This window comes from Pteronotus mesoamericanus, unplaced genomic scaffold (genome assembly GCF_021234165.1).
Source record: "Pteronotus mesoamericanus isolate MK-2021 breed Mesoamerican mustached bat unplaced genomic scaffold, CSHL_Meso_final contig_94, whole genome shotgun sequence".
NCBI classification, from domain to species: Eukaryota; Metazoa; Chordata; class Mammalia; order Chiroptera; family Mormoopidae; genus Pteronotus; species Pteronotus mesoamericanus.
Window position 1 is genome coordinate 13617721 of NW_026555285.1, and position 16668 is coordinate 13634388.

A 16668-nucleotide genomic window follows, 5' to 3' on the forward strand; every position below is an offset into this window, starting at 1 on the left:
TGCTTTTTTAAATCATAATTATTGGTTCACCTTGAATATTAGATTTCTATTCCATATCTTCTCATCAGTAATATAGTTACATTTTTAAATTACATTAATATAAATTTAGATCAACTAAATATTCATTTAAATAAAGTTTTATTTATATTTATGTTCTGATATTAACAGTAAAATTATTTATACATAGCATTATGAATTAAAAGATTGTATTAATAGGATGTAAAAATCAGTGAGTGCCTATTTTGAGACTGAGAACATAACATGTAATTCATTATAGTATTTAATTGTAATTTTATGAGGTAATTTAATGCACGTAAATGAATAAGAAACAAACATTTTTTGGAGGGAATAATAACAGCATGTCAGTCTTATAATAAAGGGAATTTAATATATTCAATGCCAGTCAAATATTCCAAAAGTGTTTTTAGGTGCAGGTACACAGCTGTTAACGTTAAGGAAAAAAAATTCCCATAAATTTATGTATAAAAGCTTTCTAATTGAATTTCTTTATGTTTCAAAATTGTCTTTCACAAATGACTTAATATTAGTTTTTTATTGTTAGACATCAGTTTAAAATTTTCACCTTTAATATTATTGTCATAAATAAACATTTTAAGTTCTTAAATATTTTACAATAAATTTTTTCAAGAATAGTTTAATTATGCTTCTGACAACTTTAAAATCAATGTTATAAAATTAATTCCTAAATATTAAAATATCACAGTAAAAGCATTAGTAAAAGTATTGAAAATTAAAATGTTAATTAAAAAACTTAACATTTATCTATAACAATTTTTTTTATATTTATTACATTTTTTTCTACTTCTGCATTCTAAATTGTAAAGTCACCTTAAGCAGTCAATCACTTCTCAGAACATTTTTAAAGAAACATGGAGAACAAATATCCTCTAGAAAATGTAATTAATGTTTTACTACACTGAAATGGGTATAAATAAATTATTAGCTTTAAACTGGGGTGGAGAAATGTGAAGAGTCTGTTAATTTATATCAATGTAACCATGTTGAAATAAAAAAGATATATGGATAAAAATAGCTAAAGAGATATAGCTGCTGTACATAAAAATGTAATTATAAAGCTGTATTACTTCACATTATATTGAAAAGTGTAAGTAAAAACCAAAAATTATACGTGTATATTTACATTTAAAACTAAGAATGACATTTTAATGGAGATAATCAAATATTTGTTAATGCAAGCAGACTATAGAGTTTTATGTTTCAAATGTACTTTCTAAAGATTATGTGGATAAGTACATATTCATTTGCACACATAGGGTAAGGTAGAATAAGTAAACAAGTTAAATGCTTCTAGGGAAAAAATTAAAACAAAACAAAATTAATTAACCCCTATACTTCTCTCTATTCCCAACTTATTTGAATCTCATTCTTGTATGTTTCCTTCTATTTAAAAAGTTTTTAGCATTTGCCCTATTTTGGGATTATTTATCATTACCTATGCCTGCCAGTATACCATTTTTATATGAAGATCACAAGTTATGTAGAATCTTGATGAGTCAGTTATGCACAGTCCATAGTTTTACTTGCAGTCTCTCTTATGTAATTACTCTTAATATGTTGTCTTATAAACTGTTTTGAAGCCAAGGCTGAGTATTCCCAATGACCACTCATTCTCAAGGTGCAGCCCTTGAAATGAAAATAAACAGATTTGCCCTGGCCAGCTGGCTCCATTGGTTGTAGCACTGTCCCATACACCAAAAGTATGCTGGTTCTGATTCCTGGCCAGAGCGAGTTCCATCCCCAACTGAGGCACGGACAGGAGGCAACTGATTGATCTCTCTCTCTCTCTCTCTCTCTCTCTCTTTGTCATCAATAGACATATCCTTGGGTGAGGATTAGAAAAAGAAATAAATAAATAATATGAACAGAGTTTACTTCACTTTAATGAAGTCCCCATACTATAGTTTTAAAAGAAAATAAAATGTGTTTGAAACAATATATGTGAAAAAATATCTGGGGATCTTGATAACATAATTTATTTTTTTAACTAAAGAAAAATTAAAATAGATCATTTGGCAAATGCCTGCCAATGGTTATTATTAATTTTTATTCCTCACTGATTGAGGGACTGAGCAAATCACATAACATCTCTAAGCCTCATTTATATTCTGAATAATGATCTTAATTGAGATAATCCATGTAAAGTGCTCAGCTCACTGCCTATCACATAGTTTTCCACAAATAAATAACTTTAAAGCATATGAACAAACTGAATCAATAAGATTCAGTTTTAAATAATTTTTTATTTTAATCTTTTTAAATAATTTTTATTGATATTCAATGTTACATTAGGTTCAGGTATACAACACAGTGATTAGACATTGTATGACTTACTAAATGATCATCCTGATAAATCTAGGACCCATCTAAGCCCATACATAGTTAAGACAATATTATTGACTATATTCCCTATGCTGTCTTTTACATCCCCATGACTATACTGTAACTACCAATTTGTACTTTTTTATTTCCTTCACTTTTTTCCCACTCCACTAACTCCCCTCTCTTCTTATAGAAGATCCTTTAACATTTTTTTGTAATGTTAGTTTGGTGGTGATGTACTCCTTTAGCTTTTCCTTGTCTGGGGAGATCTTTATTTGTTTGTGAACAATAGTTTTGCTGGGTAGAGTACTCTTAGTTGTATCCTTGCTTTTCATTACTTTGAATATTTCTTGCCTGTTGCAAGGAGCGACAGGTTGTGGGGAGCATGAGGCTCCTGGATCTGAGGTTACTGTCCAAAGCCAGCTGAGGAGGGAGCGGGGCTCCGAATCCTGCAGAGTCTGTTCCGGGGTTGTCACAATGTGGGGAATCAACACAAGTCATCACAAACACTTCTCTGTTTGCCAGGAGAGGGGACATGGCTCTTCCTTCTAGGGGAGAGAAGGCTCTGAACCCCCATGTCCAAAGGCTTTTATTGAGAACCATATGCACAGGGGGTATGGAAGCAAAGCCCATCAATCAATATCAAAAAGCTGTGTTTACAGAAAATAAATAGAGATCATACATAACAGTTGAAGCAACACAAGAGATCTGCCTCAGGTCATGGTCTATGAATAATGTAAATCTCCTTCCCAGTATGAACCAGTTATCATAGCTTTTGAGGGAAGAACAAAACATGCTCAGAAGAACTTATGTCTAGGCCTGATTTCCCCCTGGGAACCACCCGATCCAGTTTAGGGCTATGCCTGCCTTTAGTATTGTTTCAAGCCTGAGCCAGGCAGGTGGGGCAGGGCCAACAAGAGATAAGGAGACTTCTTTCAGATAGAATGAGGACTCTGGCCATGTCCAAGCTGAGCCAAGGGGTGTGGGCATTTTTGCCCTTTCTCCTTGTCCCCTAAGTCCTTGTCTGTTGCCTATACTGGCTGTGTCTGCCTTTAGTCATCCATACTTGTGAGAGATCTTATCTGTCTTTGACTAACCGATCATCACAGGGCCAAGCACAGTGATGTGAGGGAGGCAGGGGTTGCACCCTTGCGCTCCTGCCAGGGGTACAGATTTCATCTCCTCAGTGGCCTGTTTACTCAAGACCTCCTTGGTTATTTCCAGCCTTGGGACCCTCTTACCTGTCGGCAAGGCTACAATCCCTGACACCAGACAGAACGTTTTCCAACACTTGCCAATCTCCTCTGGCCTGCAAAGTTTCTGCTGAGACATCACCTGACAGTATTATTGGAATTTCCTTGTAGGTAACTAACTGCTTTTCTCTTGTTGCTTTTAAGATTCTCTGGCTCTAACATTTGGCATTTTAATCGTGATGTGCTTTGGTGTGGGCCTCTTTGCATTCATCTTGTTTGGGATACTCTGTGTTTCCTGAATGTGTATGTCTATTTTCTTTACTATATTAGGAACTTATTTATCATTGTCTTTTTACACAGGTTTTCAATTCCTTGATCTTTCTCTTCTCCTTTCAGCACCCCCAAGATACTAATGTTTGTATGCTTGAAGTTGTCCCAGAGGTCCTTACACTATCGTCATTTTTTTGGATTTTTTTTTCTTTTTGTTCCGATTGGGTGTTTGCTGCTTCCTTATCTTCCAAATCCCTGACTTCATACTCTACTCTAATTTCATCTACCCTACTGTTTATTCCCTATAATGTATCCTTTATTTTAATGTATTCTTGTCTCCATTTGTTTAGTTCTTTTTCTGAAGTTTTATTTTAGTTTTTCCTTTGGGATATGTTTCTTTCTGTCCTCATTTTGCCAGCCTCCTTGTGTTTGCTTCTGTGTTTTAGATAGAGTTGCTGCATCTCCCTGCTTGGTAGAGTGAAGTTATATGGTAGATGTCCTATCAGGTCCAGTCATACAGATTCCCCAGTTACCTAAGTTGAGCACTCTAGATATGCCCCACATGGGCTGTGTACGTTCTTATGTTGCAGTGAAGCCTTGAATGCTGTTGTCACCTCAGTAGGAGAGATTTACTCCCAGGCCAATTGGCTGCGAGAACTTGCTGAGGGCCCAGTGGAAGATCACCTGTGCAGGCCTGACCCCACGGAGCAGGACTTACTTCAGCAGGGCTTTGATATCTGCTATGTTTACCCCTTGAGTGTGATCCTTGTGGAGGAGGTTGGGTGGTACTTTGACGTGATTTGAAACTTTCTAATAGGTCCACTGGCTCTGGGGCCTTCTGTGAGGTGTAGGCGAAGGTTGTCTAGCATCTATGCCTTCCCTGGGGCCTCACAGCATGAGCTACAAAGCAATCTGCAGATAACTACTACTTATGCTGGGCTTGGGTTTCCCCAGCAGAAACCAACCGGTGAACCAAGGCCAACTGCCTCTAGTCTAAGCCTGGGTCCAGTTAACAAGATGATGCTTGTTTGAGGGATTTTTAGGAAAATCAGAAGCATGAGCCAAGACAGGATGTTTGTATGGAAAAGCCACTGAAAATGGCTTAGGTTGTGCTCCAAGTTAGGTGGGGCTCTGTGGGGGTGGATCCAGAAAAGTACTTCTGTCTGGGAGAAAGATGGCCCTCCAGCTCTTGCCCCAATAACAGACAACTCAGTTTCTCCCTGTATAACCCTGGTGACCCTGAGCTAGAATTCAGAGTGTATGATTCCAAGTAAGTTTGTGTGGGCCCTTTAAGAGGCATGTGTGGGACTCCATCCATGCCTCATCTCACTTAGATATAATCTGAGCAGGTTATGGTGACTTCTTTCTCTGTACTGGCATCCTGGGCTGGGGCACCTGGTGTGGGGCTGGAACTTTTTGTTCCTCAAGAGAGACCTCTACAGCCAAGATGTCCTCCTACCTGCATTTTTACCTGCCACATGGGTGTGGGACCAACCCATTCTGTGTCTCCTCCACTCTTACCTATCTCAATGTGGCATCTTCTTTATTACTTTATTTGTAGGACTTTTGTTCTGCTTGATTTCAGGAAGTTCCGAATGATTGTTGTTCTGTAGTTGTAATTTTGATATGGCTGTGGGAGGATTTGAGTGTGTGTTAACCTATTCTCCCATCTGATTGGAACCTCTAAATTTATTTTTATATAATTTATAAAAATACCATGTAAACTTTAACAAAAAAACAGTATTTTATTGCAAAAACTATAAATACAAATGGCTAGTCAAATAAAGGTGAAAGAAATGCTGCAAAAAACTGCTTGCTATCTTTATCTTATAGTATTTTGAATTAAACCAGAAGCCAAAGGGTACTGTGATCTTGTTGAAGAAGTAAAGGAATTAATAAAACAGAAGCAAAAATATGAAAGAAGAAAAGGAGAGAAGAAAGGTGGGAAGAAGAAGGAAGACAGAAAGGAAACCTCTGATTTATTTCTCCAAGGAGACAGTTTTCTATCTTTATATAATAAACATGGCCATGTGCAGCTTTATATAATAAACATGAAAATAATGTTTACAAGATGATAATCACCTAAATCTATAATCAGAGGAAATGAAACTCTTTGAATTGGAAGATTTAATTTATCAGTAACTAAATACTTGCCTACTTAATTTTGTTCATTATAAACCCAATGGACATAATTCATTAAGTTGAAAGCCAAAGAAAGAGAAACTATTAGAGCTAAAAAAATAATAAAAAATAAAGCATAAACATTATCTCATATGATTGCATTTAGGCCAGAGAATCAAAAATCCTCCACATTACCTCTTTCTATCACTAAGGTAGTGAGTAGGGACCAGAGCATAGGGAGATACATTTCTCTAAGGATGTAATTATGACAGCACATGAGTGATCAACTTGAACAGAGAATTTCAGTCTTGAAAAACCTCCCACCTTTTGTTTTAATTTTGAGCTCTGATCTGCATGGAAGTTTTGCTCCCCAACTACAGTAACCTGAATAAAATAGGTCTTGTCCTTTTTTACAAGCATCCTTTGAAATTTTTCTTTGGCACACCTATTTTTATATTATGCCCATCTGTAAGATTATCTTTTAAAAACTTTAAGAGCTTGGGAAGTTAGGATAGATATTGCATACATATGAAAAGCGTGGATAAAATTTCATAAAGGAAAGCTTGGCAGTTTGCTTTATATCTTTATTTGGGTTTATGGCTTTTTTTGTTATTTTTTCAAGGTATACAGTATGTTTACTAGGTTAATTATCACTGGGGAGGAAGAGGAAAATTCTGAAACTGGAAAGTATTTTAGGAGGAAGTGATGCAGGGAGGTGCTATTATCAGTGAAAGGAGCTCAGTGAAAAATGTTAGAAAATCATGTACTTACACTTCTCTCGTATCTATCTAAAGCAGTATCAATGAGAAATGTGTAATTTAAAGTCACATAGCTAGGAAAATGGAGTTAGACATTACCTTGCAGTTTGAGGAAAGAATAACTTCTAAGAATATATAATCTGCCAGCTTCTTTACACTAATGTACTTGAAAGGGTAAACTGGCTATAGAAAACTTCTTAATCTGGGAGTAATTCTATTAATTGATAATATTAAAGGAAATTATAAAACAGAATATATAGTATTTGATAAAACAAAACATGATATCACATATGATAATAATAATGATCATTATACATTACACATATTATTATAACAATAATAATGTGATACATTACACATTTTTATTACAACAATAATAATGTGATAATGATTATGATAACAATGATGTCCATCCCTTACTAATTACAGAATACTAACCTAGCAAGGGAAGCCTGTTATAAGGGACCCACCCTCCAAAAGATAATTCCAGTTTTGGGGGGGTTCCCCCTCTTTTGTAGGCATACATTGTCCCATTAATCCTTCATATCTGAAACCTATCATCAATCTAGCTTTATATCTAAAGGCTTCTCTGAGCAAAACTCTCTCCTTGATCTCCAGAATGACATACTGTCATATAATGTCTGGAGTGTTTCTTAATACAATGAAATTATTGACATGTGTTTATGTTGCCCATATTAATCTGTTGTTGACTGGGTATAAGTATTGTTTTAATTTGTTGTTAAGAGAATAGAATTTTAGCTACATAAACTCTTTTCTGATTACTTTAAGTTAAGGGTTTTATTAAACTCTATTAAATAAGATACCCTAATAAAGAAAGAAGAAAAAAACTTTAAAACAACTGTATATTGAAGAATTTTCATGCCTATGATGTTTTTGCTATATTTAAATTCATGTTTTGCATGTGTTAATGTTATTGTATGTTTTAATTAATTCATTATTTTTGTTATATAGTATTTTTACTGTTATTTCAATATGTATATATTTAATGCTCATATTTTAATAATGGTAAAAATATTAAAATAAATGTATTTGCATTTCTCTGATGATTAGTGATGTTCAACATCTTTTTCTATACCTATTGGTCCATTATATATTTCCTTTGGAAAAATGTTTCTTTGGTCTTTCACCCATTTTTTCAATTAGTTATTTGTTTCTTTGCTATTGGATTATATGAGTTCTTTATGTATTCTGTATTTAACCTGTCATTGAATGTGTGCTTTGATTATATGTTTTACCATTTCACAAGTTACTTTTTTATTTTGTTGATGATTAGCTTTGCTGTGCAGAAGCTTTTACATTTGAGGTAATTTCATTTGTTTAGTTTTGCTTTTATTGCCTTTGATTTTAATGTCAAGTCCGAAAACTTTTTGCCAAGACCAATGTCAAGGAACTTACCCCTTAAGGTTTTCTTCTAGGAATTTTATGGTTTCAGATGTTTTGTTCAAGTCCTGAATCCATTTTGAGTTGATACTTTTATGTGTTTTATGACAGGGTCCAGCTTCAGTCTTTAAATATGTCTGTCAGTTTTCCCAGCACAATTTTTTGATGAAACTATCATCCTTTTCCCATTGAATATTATTGGCTTTTCTGAAATAAAATAATTGCTCATATATAGATGGGTTTAATTCTTGTCTCCCTATTCTGTTCCACTGGTCTACGTGTTTCTTTTTATGTCAATGCAAATGTTTTGATTATATAGCTTCAAGATATAAACTTGCACCCTTTAGGATGATTATTATCAAAAGACAAGGAATAGAGGAAAAATCAAGTGGCAGAGGACTGAATGGAAGTCACGCTGACTTCTTCCCAGGACCAATCTGGAATTACAACTAAATTGTGGAGAAATTACCTGGAACAAACAACTGAACAGTAGCAAGAGAGGAGCTTTATAACCTTGGAAAGATATAAGAATCAGCTTTAGAACAACCTAACTGTTAAGGAATGTGGTAGAGACATGAGAAGGAGGGTGGGGCTCCCACAGGCAGCAGCTCCAGAGGAATATTGAAATAGCCAGTTGGATCCCCCTGAGAAGAGTGGGGTCTAAACCACAAGCAGGGATCTCCAGCCTACAGCACCAGAACCCAAAAAGTACACAGATAACAACCAACTGTGAAAAGCAGCAGGCTTGCTGTCTTCCAGAGACAGGCAGATGTAGACACAAAGAGCCTTTTAAAGGGCCAAAGCATAAGATTTTATATGCAGCCACGTACCCTGGCCGCCAGCAAAGGCAGAGGCAGAGAGAGCTAGAGAAGCCTGAAAAGAGACCGGAAAGGAGGCTTTGGGGAGAGAACTGTAGAGAATAGCCTGCAGGATCCAGTGCTGACTCATCCCCCAGACAGCAGCAGCCATCTTGCTCAGGCAGGTCATGCCTTGAGCAGTAGCAGCTCTGGAGGACACCATAGCCCTGCCCCTAGGATAGACTCTGCCCTAGCCAAGTGGTTCACAAGCCTTACTGCTGAGTGAAGAGTGGCAGCCACAAATAGTAGATCATTAGCTAAAGGGGGTGCAGAGTGGTCTACAGACACTTGAAGAGAGATTGGGGACAGAAACTTCGGGGAGAAAATGGAGAGAGTAACCTGCGAGATCCCAGTGCTGTCCCCTCTCCCATATGGCAGCAGCCATCTGGCTCAGGCAGACCACTCCCCTGAGCAGCAGCACCATGAGGAGACCCAATAATCCTGCCCCCAGAAGGGATTATGCCCTGCTCTGTAGTGTCTCTAAGCCAGCCTGCTAAGTGCAGAGTGACTAAATTAACAGCTGAAGGAGGCAGCCACAGACAGTAAATACCTGGAAGTCTCAAACAGACTGCCTAAAGTCAGACAGGGTCAACAGCTGACATCATCAGAGGCAGATCCAGAAAGAAAAAACAGTGGTATCCTACCATAGACATTCACATCACAAAGTTAAGAAACCAAGACAGATCAATTTCAGAAGCAGAAACAAAAAAGAAGATTCTAACAAGTAATGGGAAGACAGAGAAACACCCCCTAGTCGAAGTGAAAGGACAAATCCCTAGAAAGAGAACTAAATGAAAGAGAGGCAACTAAACTATCAGATATTGAGTTCAAAACAATGGTTCTAAGGAAGCTCAATGAGCTCAGTGGGCTCAGAGAGAATTACCAAAAACTACAGGGAAACTACAAGGAACTTACTGTAAACTATATCAGCATGAAAAAGGACATAGAAACTATCAATAAGAGACAAAAGGAAATGAAAAATACAATTTCTGAATTGAAGAACACAGTAGAAGGAATCAAAAGCAGGCTAGATAAAACCAAGGATCAAATCAGCGATCTGGAGGATAAGGTAGAAAAAAGCTCCCAGAAAAAGTAAGAAAATGAAAAAAGGCTCAAAAAGAATGAAGAGGCTTTGACTGCTAAACTAATGAACAAAATAAACCTCAGGCACTGAAACATGGAGCGATTGAAAGTGACCAGAAGGGATGGGGAAGGAGTATAATGGTGGAAAGAAGGGGAAGGGACTAGACAAAGAACATGTATGAATGACCCATGCACCTGGACAACAGAGTGGGAATTGATTGTGGGAGTGGGGGGGGGGTAGGCTGGGTGGAAGAGGGCAAAACAGGTAAAATTGAGACAACTGTAATAGAATAAACATGATATAAAAAAGAAATAAATATATGATATAATTTCAAAAAAGACATGGGAAAAGATAAAACAAGAAAACATTAATATGGCTGGAGAATCATTGTTTAGGCAGAAAAACATTATTTGAATAAAGATGGTTGTGATTCAATGATGAAGACCAATGCACCGGGAAGTTATAGCAATGACAAATCTGCATATTCTGAACAAAACAGGTTCCTAACCTATAAAGTAAATCTGATTAATCTATCTTAATAAGATAGAAAGAGAGGCAGAGGAAGGACTGGAGCAGAACATTCTTAAAAAAAATTCAGTGGTAAATTATACTAAGAAGGACCTATAGTGGCTAAAGACAGTTACATTGGTTTTGGTCAAACTCTGGTCATACCCTCTGAGTTTTGTTATGCAACATACTTCTTTAAAATAAAGAGAGAAAATTATTAAAGTGAAAAAAAGATAAGAAATAACAATTGGTGGTGAGAATGTAGAGAAAAGAGAACCTTTGCACATTTTTGATGGGAATGTAAACTTGTATAGCCACTGCGGAAGACAATATGGAGCTTCCTCAAACAACTGAAAGAAAAACTATCAGGTGATCCAGCAATCCAACTTCTGGGTATGTACCTGAAGGCAAGGAAAACAATACGTCAAAGAAGCACCTGAATTCCCATGTTTATTGCAGCTTTATACACAGTAGCCAAGGTATAGAAATAATCTAAGTGTGTAGATGAATGAATGAAGAAAATGTGATGTATATACAAATGGTACATTATCCAGTCTTAAAAAAGAGGGAGATTCTCTCATTTGTGACAACATGAATGAAACTGGAGGCAAGATTCTAAAGGAGATAAGCCAGACAGAGAAAGGCATATGCATAACACTTATATTTAGAATAAAAAAAATTAAACTCACAAAATGGTAGAAAAGTGATTCTAAGAGCTGTGGAATGAGCATAATAGGGAGAGATTAGTTCATGATACAGACTTTCAGCTATAAGATAAATAAAGTCTGAGGATATAATATATAGCATTGTGACTATAGTTGATAATACTGTATTGTGTAATTTAAATTTTCCAGGACTAGAACTTAATTGTACTCACCAGAAAAAAAGGTAAATATGGGAGGTGATGGATGTGTTCATTAACTCTAGAGGAATCCGTTCATGATGCAAACATATATTAAATCATCATGTTGTAGATTTTAAATGTCTTACAATTTTATTTGTAAGTTATACCTTAATTTTTCCACAATAAGCTAAAAACTAATTACATATTACTTTCTAATTAAATGGTGAAATATGACATTTATCTTTCTACCAAAAAGAAAAAAACTATAGGGGAAAAATATTCTGTAAAGAATAGAAATATTACAAATTTCTAATTGTAATATCTATAGTAAAATAAAATTTCTAATTTTTACTTTTTATTATTTTAAACTATTATATTTAAAATTATGCTTCATTTTAAAATTATTATACAATAAAATTGTTTTCTTATTTTAGTGTAAAGTAGTTTTATAAAATTTGACATATATTAATTGTGACAATGATCAGATATAGAACAGTTCCATTACCCCAACATACTTTCTTGTGCTATTTCTTTTAAGTGGTACCCTGTCTTCAGACCTACCTTTTGTCAGCCACTGATGTCCAACACCATGTAGTTCTATAAACTATAGTTTTTTCTTTTCAACAGCAGCATATAAACAACATGATAAAATCTGAAACCATTTAACTAGTCCCTTTCATTCAATGTTATTCTTTGAGATTTATCCCAATTTTACATAGATAAATAGTTTCTTTCCTGTTACCAATGAGTAATATACTACTGCTTGGATGTATCACAATTTGTTTATATTTTCAGACATTGAAAACATGCGAGTTGGTCCCAGAGTTTTGGCAGTGATGAATAATGCTGATATAAATGATTGTGAATATATTTTTATGTATACCCAAGTTTTTCTTTCCATAAAGTAAATATCCTGAAATGCTGGATTATTTGGTAAGTGTATATTTAACTTCATAGGAAACTATCAAACTGTTTTCCATAGATACTATATAACATTTTACTTTCTCACCAGCAATACATTTAGGATTCCAGTTACTTTACATGCTAAATTATGGTTTAAAGTTGTTTTAATCCCAAATAAAGTTGCTGTTTGTAAATAAAAAAATTCCTATTGTTTACTTGTAAATATACTTTTTATAATTGGCAATTTTTTTTAATATAAAAACATGAGTAATATGATAAAGAAATGATTCTTACTGCTCTAGCTATTTAATAAATGCTAGGATTTTTTTTTAAGATTTTATTTATTTATAGAGAGGGGAAGGGAGGGAGAAACAGTGCGAGAAAAATATCCATGTGTGAGTTGCTTCTTGCACACCCCTAACTGGGGATCTGGTCTGCACTCCAGATATATGCCGTGACTGGGGATCGAACCCAAGACCCTTAAGTTTGCAGGCCAGCACTCAGCCACTGAGCCACACCAGACAAGTCTGCTATAATGTTTTATGTGATTTAAACATTGGTTAAATTACAAATTTCTATTTGAATAGTAAAATAATTTTCTAAAATATAAAATATAGTTGTTTTTGTAGTCTATCAAGATATCAGAGGGATTAAGATGGCAGAGGAGTGAATGGGAGTCACACTGAATTCCTCCCCCCAAGACCAAACTGGAATTGCAACTAAATAGTGGAGTAATCACCTGGAAAACAATGGAACAATAGTGGGAGAGGAGCCTTGGAGCCGCAGACAGATAGTGGTATCGACTCTCACACATCCCAATGGGTGAGAAGTGCAGTGGAGGCTGAGAGGGTGGGCTGGGTGCGCACGGGCACTAGCACCAGAGGGACATTGAAACAGCCAGTTAGCTCCCCCCAGAAGAATGGGGTCTGAATCCTAAACAGGGACCCCTAAACTACAGGAGCTAAAACCAAGAAAATACAGACAAAACGCAACCCCAAAAAGCTAAGAGGCGCTCTCTGCCAGAGACAGGTGGCTGGGGATGCAAAGAGACATTTAAAGGGCCAACGCAAAAATTGCAGTGGCAGCCACCGTCCTTGATCTCTGGGTAGAGGCGGCAGCAGGGTGGGCTGGTGCCTGGGAAAAGACGGGTGAGGAAAACTTTGTGAAGAGAACTGAGAGGGCGGCTGGTCGAGCCCCATGATAATGCACCTCCCACTCTGCAGCTACCATCTTGCTCAGGGATAAGGGAATCCATTAACCTGCCTTTTGTGGGCTCCGCACACAGCTTGTGCGCATGTGAGCTGCGGAGCTGAGTGCAGACTGGCTGGGAGAGCCTTGAGAAGAGACTGGAGAGGGAGGCGATGTGGAAAGAAAGGGAGGAGGAACCGGGGAGTCCCCACTCACTCCCCGTTCTGTAGTCTCCATTGTGGGCTGGAAAGGTGCGACCCCAAAGAGGCAGAAGCGGGGCCACATGAACCAGACTGCCTGCGATTGAAATGCAGTCCGAACATGGCTTGGATCCTTGGCCGAAGGGGTAATGGAACTGCCTGGTGACCCCTGAAGAGAGACTGGAAATGGAGGCGTTGGGGAAAGAATGGAGGGGGAACCGGGGAGTCCCGACTCCTTCTCCTTGCCTTAGTCTCCATTGTGCAGAAAGAGCCCACACCCCCAAAGAGCCAAAAGCCAAAAAGCACACATAGACACCCCGAAACCACCCAGTGCAGGCGCGCACACTTGCGCCTAGTGGCCGGCCAGGGTTGGTGAGCATGTGTGTGGACCCGCGCAGCCTGGTGAGGGCTCGCATGGGCTGGCAAGGCCTCCCACAGATTGGCACTGATATGGCCTGCAAGGGAGTGTGCAGAGTGGCAAGGGCAGGCATAAATTGACCCGCCCGCCCGCGATTGCGGAGCGGTTCACAGAATTAGTAGATCCTGGGCTGAAGGGTCACAGAGCTGACCAGAGTCCCTGGAGGAGAAACCGGAGACAGGGTTAACCAGAGAGTCCTGGAGCTGACTTCCTCCCATTTCCATAGTCTCCATTTGGCGAGGGCAAGCAACGCACCCAAAGAGCCAAAAGATGGGAAAGCACAGAATAGAAGACCCTAAACTGACCAGTGACAGGGTTCCTGCCAGCCAGAGGGGCCAGACAAGTTCGTGAGGTAGCGAATAAGCCCCCTGGTCTGAGGCAAGCCCGCGCAAGCCCAGGCCGGCAGGGGATCCTGACGTGCCAGGGAGCACGCTCAAGGAGCCGGGGAGAGCTTGCAGAGCGATCCAAAGAAATGGTCCATCCCTGACCGAAGGTGTCACAGAGCTGTCCCAAGCAGGATTCAGACACAGACAATAGACTCCTGGAAAGCTAAAACAAACATCCCAAGGTCATATAGGGTCAACAAGTGACATCATCACAGGCAGGCCCAGAAAGAAAAGTAAAGGGGAAAATAAATAAATAAATAAATAAATAAAAAGACCCGCCTACTACCATAGAAGTTTAATCCACAAAGTTAGGAAATCTAGATAGCCTAATTGAAGCAGAAGCAAAAATGAATAAATAAAAAAGTAAATTACTTAAGAGACTCTCACAAAAATTGGAAGAAAAAGAACTTCCCCCCAAATCAGTGGAAAACGGGACTCCCCACAGAGAGAGCTAAATGATATAGAGGCAAAGGAACTATCAGATATTGAATTCAAAACAATGGCTCTAAGGAAGCTCAATGAGCTCAGCCAGCTCAAAGAGAACTTTGAGAAACTGCAGAGAAACTATCAGGACCTTACAACAAAATATATCAACCTGGAAAAGGACATAGAAACTATCAAGAAAACACAAGAGGATATGAAGAATACCCTTTCTGACTTGAAGAACACAGTAGAAGGAACCAAAAGCAGGCTGGATGAAGCCGAGGATCGAATCAGTGAGATGGAGGACAAGGTAGAAAAAAGCTCCCAGAAAGAACAAGAAATGGAAAAACGACTCAAAAAGAATGAAGAGGCATTTAGGGAAATGCAGGACAACCTGAAACACAATAATATCCGTACAATAGGGATACCAGAAGGAGAAGAGGAGGAGCAAGGATTAGAGAACCTCCTCGAAAAAGTAACGATGGAAAATTTCCCCAATTTGAGGAGAGAAAGGCTCTCATGGATCCAGGTGGTACAGCGGTCTCCACTCAAGAGGGACCCAAGGAGGTCCACGCCAAGACACATCATCATTAAAATAGCAACTCTCTTTTGGTTTGCAGTTCAGCACTCAATCCACTGAGCCATCCCAGCCAGGGCTTAAAATACCAACTCTCAAAGACAAAGAGAGGATCCTCAAGGCAGCAAGGGAGAAGGTGAAAGGAACATACAAGGAGTCCCCTTAGGAGCTGACTTCTCAACAGAAACACTACAAGCCAGAAAGGAATGGCAACAAATATTCCAAGCCATGAAAAGCAAGGGCCTACAGCCAAGGCTGCTCTACTCATCTAGGTTCTCCATTAAAATAGAAGAGGAAATAAGGAGTTTTCCAGACAAAAGAAAGCTAAAAGAATACATCTCTACCAAACCAGCACTCCAAGATATGCTAAGGGGACTGGTTTAAGCAGATGAAGGAAAAGAATGAGAGAGAGGGGAACACAGGTACAAAGAGAAAAGATGAGTAAGTTTCTATCAGTAATATCTCTCAAAGTGAATGGACTAAATGCCCCAATCAAAAGACACAGGGTAGCTGAATGGATAAGAAAAAAATGACCCTCATATATGCTGCCTACAAGAGACCCACCCCAGAGCAAAAGACCTACACAGATTGAAAGTAAAGGGATGAAAAAAAATATTCCAAGCAAATGAGCAAGAGAAAAAGGCCGGGGTTGCCATACTTGTATCAGACAAAATAGATTTCAAAACAAAGGCCATAAAGAGAGACCCAGAGGGCACTTTATCACTTAAAGGAAGAATCTATCAAGAAGACATCAACATTGTAAACTTATATGCTCCCAACATAGGAGCCCCCAAGTTTATAACGAAATCGTTGGATGACTTCAAAAAAGATATAGACAGTAACCCACTGACAGTAGGGGATTTCAACACCCCACGGTCAAAAATGGACAGATCTTTCAAACAAAACATTAATAAACATATTGTGGTGCTGAATGACACACTGAATCAAAGAGACTTAACTGACATATATAGAACCTTACATCCCAAAGAAAAAAAATACACATTCTTTTCCAATGCTCATGGCAGTTTTTCAAAGATAGACCACATGATAGGACACAAAGGAAGCCTCCGCAAATTCAGGAAAACTGAAATAATACTAAACTTTTTCTTGGACCACAAGTGCTTGAAACTGGAAATCAACCTCAAAGAGAAACTTCAAAAACTTGCAAACTCATGGA